We start from the raw sequence: 7,435 nt of genomic DNA, 5'->3' as shown, positions 1-7,435 counted from the left end.
AAGTAAATCGCTGTTAAAAAAATAAAGGATAATCCAAACGGCCTCAGAATGCCTCAATAGGGGAAGGATGAGCTTCTTCCTCTCCCTGCAGCTGTTTCTCCATGTCACAATAGCACAGGAGGGAGGGTTTTTTGCTGTTTTTACTGCTCCACATGGCCAGAGTACTCGATGTGTAGCAGCAAAAATAGAGACATTTCCCAGCTCCAGGGCTGGATCGATGGGGGGGCAGAGAGGGTAGTCTGCCCCCGGCGCTGCCAAAGAGGGGGCGCCGGGTGCAGCTGCCACCCTGAGAGCGTGTGGGCAGCAAGACAGGGGGCGTGCTTGCCGCGTGCCCCATCCTGCGGAGCTGGTGGCGGCAGCACGGGTTGCTGGGAGGCCTCCCGCGCCATTCACCTGCCCCGCAGGACAAGGGGTGCGCGGCAAGCAAGCTGCCCCTGGTCCTGTGGGGCAGGCGAATAAGGTGGGTGGCCTCCCAGCCACTCTCACTGCCACTGCCAGCTCCACGGCGCACCGGGACAGCCGGCTTGCCATGGGGCGGCACGCACTGCTGGCGTGATGACGTCCCAGAGCGACATCATCACGCCATGCCAGGAGCGCACGCGAGTGGCCGGACTTCGGTTGCCCTGGGTGCCGGCAACCGTAGATCCGGCCCTGCCTAGCTCACTATTTTGGAAAACGGCTTGAGGAGGGAGGCAGGAGCCCTGCATCTCCCCACAGTGGTGTCCTGAAGCCATTTGAGTACCCCTTTATTTTTTAACAGCCATTTCCCACGGACACACAGCAGCTGTGGGAACCCAAGTTGGGTCCGGGGAACCTGAACCCAATTTCTTTAAAAACCTACACGCCTATAGAAACCCTGGCCAGGCTTGCCAGGTGATGTTCAATTGCCAGACACAGAATGACTGTTTATTCTGTTCCTGTATAAACTCCTTTAAAGCACTGTTTCACTAGCTCCAGTGTAGTGGTTGGAATGTTGGACTAGTATCTGGGAGACTCAGATTTGAATATCTACTCTGCCATGGAAGCCTGCTGGATGAACTTGGGCCACGTACACACTCTCAGCTTAGCCTACGTCTCAGGGTTGTTGTGAATATAAGACAGAGGAAAGGAAGTCAACATATTCTGGGGTTTTGTGAAGGAACAAAATGATAGGAAAAACAAAGTCAGTGCCTGAGAGGTTTGGGGGAAGACCGGCCTTCCTTCCTTTAATTGACAAAATAGATACTATGTCTGCAAATGCTTTAACTGACTTCAGTGCATGCCACATTCCTGGAGCACCTTCTGTACATCATGTGATAGCTCTGTGGGGAAATGGCAAAAAGGAGAACAATTAATGATTTCCAACCAATGGAACACTCTGCACTGAAGAGTATATTTCCATTTATTATAAGTGCCCAGTTATTAACAATTCATCATAATGTATTACCAGAGGCTCTACTCTGGGCACTCAAAGCATTTCCTTCCAAGTCCCTCAGTGACTGGGATTCCCTGAAGCATTATCTGAGCTGATTGGTAGGAATTCTGCCATTGTTCTCCTCAATGCAGCAGCTGAGAAATAGATTTCTAATGTACTTTTCCATTTTCTCTTGTTAATGGATAGCATTGTCTTTTGGTGCTGTTGAAAAGTTTAACTTTATGTTGCATCTGCAACAAAACAGCTCAGGTTGTGAACAAATTCTGTGTCATGCTCAAAGTTATTCAGGCGAATCCTTCCAGCACTGTACAGGGTTAGTACCAAGGCCAGGTGTTTGGGCTGGAGTTGGTATCTACAACGTGAAATCAATTGCAAGCTGCAGTGGAGCAGCAGTTAAGAGTGTTGGACTAGGATCGATGAGACCTGGGTTCAAATCCCTGCTGAGTTATGAAGATCACAGATTTGACCATTTCTCATCCTAATTTACCTCAGAGGGTTGTAAGATTAGAGAAGATAAGATAGCCTAAGCTCCCTGGAGGAAGGACAGGCTTTAGGAGACAGAAATCAGTAATAAGAAGCAGGAGACTTGTGAACATTTGTATGTGTGAGGGGTAGGAATCTCACCTCCCAGCTTGTTCTCCTTCCCATTTTATCTACCTTCCTTCTGTTTTCTTCTTTCCCTCCCCCCACTCCCATTTCCTCCACTTTCCCTCCATTTTCTTTCCTCCTTCCCTTTTCTTCAGCTTTACTGTACTACCACATCTTTCTTATCTTTCCTGCCTGCCAGCTCCTCCTTCCCCTGCCAACTCACCTCTAGTTTCCGGAGTGACTTTGAGGCAGCCATTTTGGATTGTCTAGGCAGCCACAGTTGCCTATTAATCTTGTGATATCTTGGCATTTTAAAATGTCTTTATTTTCTTTAACTCCTTTTTTACTTTAAGATTTTCCTGCAAACATGGGGGCTGTCACAGGTTTGCAGAAAAATCCCCCCTTTCTGTCCCTGGATCCATTGTGTGGATTTTTAAATATACATTCTGGAGTCAGGTTACAGATTAGATATAGGAACATCCACATACCCCAGCACTGAAAATATACCATAAATTAGCCATTTTGGCTCAGATATATCCAAATGAAAATAAACATTCCCAGAATTCCGGGAACTATGAAAAGTTATCCCCCAGAAAGTTGAGAGTTTTTTCAGGTTTAAGGGGGCGTCCCCCCCACCGGCCCACCATGTCCCTTTAAATTTTTTTAGGAGACAGGAAAGGAAGGCATAACTTGCTGGTTCTCTTGGGTTCTCTTCTCTGGGTTGCTGCAGTTGAGCCCACCCAGGTGGAGATTGACTGCTGGGATACTGCACTGGTACATGGGCTGCTTGCAGCAAATTGTGGTCAGCTTGGGCTTTGTAAAGCCTTCTCATGTTTTTGGAAGTCTTCATGAGGCTAGACCAACTTACTCTCCCAGTGGGAGGTGTGACCCAGCACTTGTTGCTCCCAGTGTGTTCTTCAGGCACGCGCACATACTCCTGCACCTGCGCACATACTCCTGCATCCCTCATCACACATGTGTGGGAGTGTGCACGCTTCTCAGCGGGCTGATTTGGGCCTCAAACAGGCCCAATTCAGCCCATTTGGGGCCAAAATCAGCCTGCTGAGAAGCACGGGAGCACTCTCAGGGTGGCACAATGATATCACTCCTGGAAAGTGATGTGCATCAAGAGCACATGCAGGAGGTCCTTTCCCATGCCCTCCCTTCCTGCAAGCCAGGTGAGAGGTGGCAGGGGATGGAGGGTGGGAATGGGGGGTCCCCTGCCCCCACCAAGGGAATGGGATTCCTAGGGCCAAGGCTGGGGTGAGGCTTTGGAAGTCTTCATGAGCATCTGGAGATGAAGACTTCCTGAGATTCAAAAAAGCTTCATGAAGTCCTGAATGGCTTTTTAAAAAATTCAGGATGGGTTTTTCTATAGGGCATGCTTTTTAGGTGCTGAAATTCCAGAACCTGAAAATTGTGGCCAGAAATAATCCCACCACACCACAGGCATAGACAGTTTTAAAAGGAGATTAGACAGATTCATGAAAGAGAAGTCTATCGATGGCTACCGGCCATGGTGACTAAAGAGAACTCCAGAGGTAATACTTCTGAATGCCAGTACCAGGAAGCAATGTAAGGGGAAGGCCTTGGCCTCCAAGCCCTTTTGCTTGCCCTCTGGAGTAATAGGCTGGCCACATTGTCAGAGAGGATGCTGGGCTAGATGGACCAGTGGTCTGATCTAGTAGGACTCTTCTTATGTTCTTAATTTTGACATAATAAAAAGCATGCCCTGTAGAAAACCTGAACTAAAAATTAAACTGGAAATGTTTACAGTGCACACCACTAACAGAGACAGGATGAATTGTGTTCGACATGTTCTGGCCTGCAGATGTGTACAAACTCAATGTAGTGGAAGGCCTAAAGAAAGCTTTATAGCAGGGACTTATTTCCTGCCAACTATGCACACATTTGGGGCTGAGAGTCTTAAATACTGTATACTGTGAGGCCTGTGCTCAGATCCCATAAAGGAGAAGTTCGCTACTCCACTATCACTCTATCTTTTATAAATTCATAGGGCAGAATAGTAATCTTAATGAGATACAAGGGAATGCAGGTATGAGGTCACTCAAATCAAAGTTAGAAGTAAATGGTGTGGGGAAAGAGCTATTTTATATGCCTGCAAAAAATCAACATTGGTGGTAGTTTTGTCTCCAGATTTCAGAAAAATGACAAGAGAAACTACCTTGCTAAACCTGGCTACTGTTAAAGGAATACATGAGGGGGAAAGCCCTCACATAGGGCCTAGGGTATGAAGCGCCATGCCTTAGGCATGATGGGAAGATGCTATGAGCATTGCAAGACCCAGAAATGAGAAGAGTTATCTATTACGGGCAGAGGGGATAGATGAGGAGGAAGCTGGATTTCATCAAGATTACAAATCCCTTGTGAGTAATGTATGCCAAACACTGGGGTTTGACAATATAAGTAAAGAACCCGTGACTGTTAATTTTTGTGTGTGTGTACACAATGTACTGGTGTCAGTGTGCCATTCAGTAGGGACTGGTTTTAAACAGAATCTGTGAATCTGGCAAGCCGGTTTCTCTGAGTGGGCCCTAGGGATTCTCCCAGAATGCACAGAACTGACCTCTCTGTGGGATCGCCTCAGCTGTCACTAACAACACCGAGTTGAAGGGTTGATTTATTTTCTCAGCCATGGATGATTCATTGAGCAAAGGGTTGAAAATCTATTTTAATGTCACTGTACTGCATCAGGTGAATGCAAGCTGCAGCAGGAAGCCAGGCAATTAGAGCAGCCTTTTTCACCCTGATATTAACACAGGGTTTTTCTGGAAGTTGTGATAGATGTAGATCCCTACCCATTGATTTCTGGGGGGTACCTGTCTGAGGATATAATGATAAAGTGGGGGGTTTAAAAACTCACTTGAGTTACTGCAGCTCCATGAAATACCAGTGATGTTGTGAGCTGTCTGAATTTTATGACACATCAAACATTAGAATCCATCGTATTTGCTGTTGTTCTTTTACGGATCTCGTTGTACCAGCCAAGTGCTGTACATGTGGTCACTGAGAAGTAGCCTGAGAAAAGGTTGCCACCTTTTAACCTTACAAATTCATAGGCAGCCCGATCACTACATCAATGGGAGCACAAACAGTACAACATCAAGGGGCTGTTTGCGACCAAAGTAATCATGGGAATGTGTTAGAGTTGCTTTATTTTAATTATTAAATACAGACGTGGAAAATAGGTCACTTATGCCTAATGAGTATTGTGCCTTATAATCTTTTGCAGTTTTCAAAATAGGGAGAACTAACATAATAGCACTATGCATTTGCATTGCTACAAAAAAGAAGTTATCCTCAATAGCACATATTGTTAAACCTTTGCTGTCCTTTTTGCTGCCTGTTGAGGCCCTTTACTCACAAACGTGTACATAACTGAAGGAAGTAGAGACTAAAGTAAGCTTGAATACAGACAGATAATAGGGACAAAAGCTCTTGACAAATCATTACAATTGTGGCATTCCAACCTTGTGTAATGAGTGAGCACACGATCTGCAATCTTCCCAAACTGGGATGCCATTTTGAATAGTGCACATTTTCCATCATCTGTACCCCACCTCAGAAATCTGAGTTTCTGAATGTGCCTGTCAAACTTGGGAGATACATGCAGTGCAGTATTTACACACAAAATGGCAACCATGCCTATTGAGAGGATAATGTGTAGTACAATCTTGCCTTATGTGCAGCTGGGATATCAAAAATCCTAACAAGTGAGCAGGGATTCTTTCTTTCCATAATATGTATTCTAATTACTATTGATAGTACTTCTATAATATAAGTAACCCTTACAAATCTAGTCTGACACTGTCTTTCTGCTTGCAGGGCCTGATTAATCTTTTGTTAATTATCTCCAGAGTGTTGAAACATAATTTCTCCAGAGACTGGTGACCGAGGCACACATGATGCTGGGGATCAATCCATGATCAGATCCACAGTTGTGTATTTTAGCTACAAAAAGCAGCCAGAGCACTAAAGAATCAAAGGTTCACACTCCCTTTGTACCCTTTTCCAACTGGAAATGCTCCTCTCCAAAGAACAGCAGCAGCAAAAGAATGAAACACTGCTCTCCAACTGCTTTAAACCCTTTGCAGTAAAAAGAGAGGCATTGTGCCTTTCCCCCCTCCTTCAATGTAAGGCAGCCAGAGGCAGCCACTTCTGATCTGGAAAACTGTATGAGGCAGGGTTGCTAGCCAGTGGCTAACAACAAGCAGGAGTGAGGGACAGGGACATGGGGAGGTACTATCATCGTCCATAAAACCACAGAGTTTATGGCAATTCCTAGAGTGGCATAACATCACTTCCGGGTTTTCCCCAGAAGTGATGTAATGCCATTTTGCCAATGGTGATTTTTAAATTTATTTTTCTCTCTCTGGCTGAGGGAGTGGTAGTAGGCAGTGGGGGTTGCCCAAAGGAGGTCTCCTGCCATAGTGGGAGAACTGGCAACCTTGTGGCTGCCTCCTGTGTTGAGTCCCCATCATTACTTTGTCCACACCAATAAATTTCTTGGAGGCGAACTATATTCTGTCTGCCGCTGCTACAGAAGGACTTCTCCCAACCACGTGCCAGAGTAAGACTATAAGTGCTGCAACATGAACCTTTTCCTAAGGCACCCCAGTTCCCTTCTCGCAGTCACTGGGCAGTATTCATTAAAAGCTGAGGACAGAACTATCTCTGTAGATGCCTCTACTGTCTGAGAGAAGTACTTTTCGTTCTTGGTCTCCCCCCTCCCTCGAAACATATTTCCGATTCCCTTGAAATACATATTGCAAAATTCATTAGTCTAATCATTCCTTTCCATCATTATAGGCCTTGACAAAAACTCTAGAGGAAGAACACAACACTTATAGCTAACACATTTAAGAGGAACACAAGTTTACAGGGTCAGGTAGATAGCCATGTTGGTCTGTAGTAGAACTGCAGGATTTGAGTCCAGCGGCACCTTCAAGATAGGAGCCTGGAAATCTTGTCAGTCTCTTAAGTTTCCACTGGACTCAAATCCTACACGTTTAAAGAGATTTCTTGAGCTTACATAGAAAAATTAGATTTTCTGGTTATAAAACCTTCATGAATGTAATGCAGGGACGAATGTGTTCTGACTTAGGGGGTAGACGTTTGTTTGCTGGTGTTGTAAGCCTAGGTTGGAAGCAGTGGACCGCAGTCCTATGACAGTAGAAGTGTGATGTGTACTCTGATCATGATATTAGAGTCCAATCATGTTCAGTTGGCATTAAGTATGTTTGCCATTAACATCACTGTGCTAGAGATGTTCCCAATTTGCAAGGGTACTACACCACTGGCTGTTATAAAAAGACGCCAGGCCTAGGAGTGCTGTGAGGTTAATCTCTTTGTGTGTCTAAGTGCGAGCGTGTGCAGAAGTGTAGCAAACGAAATTGACTCTTATAGGTCCCT

The sequence above is a fragment of the Eublepharis macularius genome, chromosome 7 (assembly GCF_028583425.1).
Source record: "Eublepharis macularius isolate TG4126 chromosome 7, MPM_Emac_v1.0, whole genome shotgun sequence".
Classification (NCBI taxonomy): Eukaryota; Metazoa; Chordata; class Lepidosauria; order Squamata; family Eublepharidae; genus Eublepharis; species Eublepharis macularius.
The sequence above is the reverse complement of the archived record's forward strand: the minus strand, read 5'-3'. Positions refer to the sequence as shown.